General features: G+C 36.5%; 1 pseudogene; it reads right to left on the bottom strand.

Moving 5' to 3' along the window:
- Gm6759 (predicted gene 6759) lies at positions 1,355 to 1,986 on the bottom strand (annotated as a pseudogene).

Here is a 2,753-nt window from a genome sequence, read left to right as displayed (position 1 = left end):
CCTATTAGTTCAAGGGTCTGCTTGATGGAGAACAAAGAGTGTCCAGTACATATATGCTTGGTTCATATTTTTGTGACTCTACATGTTTTGTATTTGTTGATGACTCAGTCTGTCACACTAATTATTCCAAGGGATTCAGAATGACTTTGGGAATTTTGAAACTGCTTTTTCACATGGACTCTGCTGCTGAGGTCTTTTATTCAAGTGCAAAACAAGTTTGGAATTATTTTTGTTCACATTCTTCACTACCCAAAGGCACCATGACTTCAGCAAAGACTACAAACAGAAAGAGCTCATGGTTGATCTTCTCTTGGGATGAATTTCCTAAAAATATGAATCAAGAAACCTTTAATATGAAAAACAATTTAGGCTGTTCCCCATAGGTTACCTCATAGGAGGCCAACTAACTGAAAAGTGAAAAGGCTAAAAAGTAAGCATTGCAGGTATAACCACTCAAAATTGATACATTGCAGAGTTTTTGGTGGCAACTAAAAAGTGTGAATTATAGAAAACAACTTCTAAGACATTTGGTACAATAAGCATTGGTGTACATTATCCCAACCTTTTTCTGCTTTTAGTATAAGAAAAGGAAATTATCTCTAATATCCTTAAACTTTGCACAAAAATTAAACTTTTGAGAATTGTCAAGGTAAGAATTACTATTACAATGTCTAGATCATTTGTATTTACAGCTTTCAGTAAATTACTTCTATTCTATCTTATTTAGTCCAAAGCTCTGTAAAGGGATTATGTAAAATGAGCAAAATTAAAACTGCATTTCTTTTTTTTTCTAATAAAAGAAATTGTATTTACTTAGAAGCATTCAGAATGTTAACAAAGGAACCACATTTATTTTCTGCAATCATAGAACGTTATTCAGTTAACAGAACAACAGTTATCTTCATATAAGCTGCATCAGAGACAACTGAAGATGAAAAAAATAAAACCAAAAGAAAAGAAAACATAACAACACAAAACAAAAACAAAAAACAAAAACCATTAAAAAAAAACTACTGTCTCCATATATAACTAATTTGTGCTTTGCACCAATAAGGACCTGCTTTAAATTTCCATGTCAATCTACAACCCCCAGACCCCCAGACTGTATCAGGCATGCTTAGTGGCTATTGAAAGTACCACCAGGGCAGGGCTATTTAAAGATACATTCTTGTGTTTTAACCACACACACACACACACACACACACACACACACACACACAAAGACACTGTTCAGTTTAAAAACAACTCTTACACAGCCTTACATTTCAATTTGTTTTCTTTAAAAGGAGTGAGTTGTGTGCAGAGGGATTAAATGCTTAATAAACAATAAAAAAACTGCAAATGAACCAACTTATTCATCATCACGTTCTTCTTCATCTTCCTCTTTTTCCTCCTCTTCCTCACCCCCTTCATCATCTTCCTCATCTTCCTCTTCCTACTTTTTCTTGCTCTTTTCAGCCTTGACCATTCCCTTTTTCTCTGCATCAGCTTTTCCTTTAGCTCTGTAGGCGGCAATATCCTTCTTGTACTTCTCCTTCAGCTTAGCAGCCTTCTTATAGGACTGCTTGTCATCTGTTGTAGTGTTGTTCCATATCTCTCCTAGTTTCTTTGCAACATCACCAATGCATAAACCAGGATGCTCGCCTTTAAATTTTGGGTGGTACTCATAACAGGACAAGAAGAAGGCTGAAGGAGGCCTCTTGGGTGCATTGGGGTCCTTGAACTTCTTTTTGGTGTACCCTTTGGGGTGGGGTAGGTTTTCATTTCTCTTTCATAACAAGCCTTGTCAGCCTTTGCCATATCTTCAATTTTCCCCTTTTCTTTTCCAGACATGGTCTTCCACCTCTCTGAGCACATCTTGGAGAACTCTGAGAAGTTGACAGAGGCATCCAGGTGCATTTTTTTGTGTTCCTCCCGGCAGGTTTGCACAAAGAATGCATATGAGGACATTTTGCCTCTTGGCTTCTTAGGATCTCCTTTGCCCATGTTTAGTTGATTTGCCTCCGCGAGGTACAGTGTCACCCAGTGCTGATTAATGTTAACTCTGGATTTAGGAATCTCTATCATTAATCTACTTTTCAAATCCATCAAATACCTGTGAGGGAAAATTTTCATCTGAGTAAGAAGGATGTTTGACCAAGTAGCTTCTGCTTTATATAAGAAGAGAGAGACATAATGACTCCTGGGACAGTCATCCAAATTTATCTGTGTCAGTGCAGACATCTATTTTGGCAGCCATGCCCAGAACTTCTGACTGTGAAGCAGAAATTTTTAGGAATCTCCTATCTTTTCTAGGAAATATGGGGTAATTGCCTATTCAGTATCTTGCTTGTCCACAGTTTGTACTGTATACTTTCATCAGTCAAGATAAAGGGCACTTTATAGCCTAGTGGGCAATTCTCACACATTTGTAGCAAACTCAAGAGATAAATTGACTTTTGCCCATAATTTTCTTTGGAGCAAATACAGAGTGCTGCCTTACTTGATTTGTCTATCACAAAAAGCACATTTATTAAAATATCTTAAATGCCACATTCTCAAGGTCACTGAGTGTGTGAGAACTACCTACCTGTATAAAGTCTATCAACATTAAAAAAAATCTTTTTGCTTGTTAGTTATTCTAAGCATAATATGCAATACATGTACAGCAAATAATGTTAGGCTTATCCACATATTTCAGTGAGCATGGCCATATCATTTGCTCTTAATGCAATAAAGGATTTTATCATTTGTAAGATGACTGACTTCCAACA

The sequence above is a fragment of the Mus musculus genome, chromosome 17 (genome assembly GCF_000001635.26).
Source record: "Mus musculus strain C57BL/6J chromosome 17, GRCm38.p6 C57BL/6J".
Taxonomy (NCBI): domain Eukaryota; kingdom Metazoa; phylum Chordata; class Mammalia; order Rodentia; family Muridae; genus Mus; species Mus musculus.
Note: the sequence above shows the minus strand (reverse complement) of the source record. Positions and strands in the feature narration are given on the sequence as shown.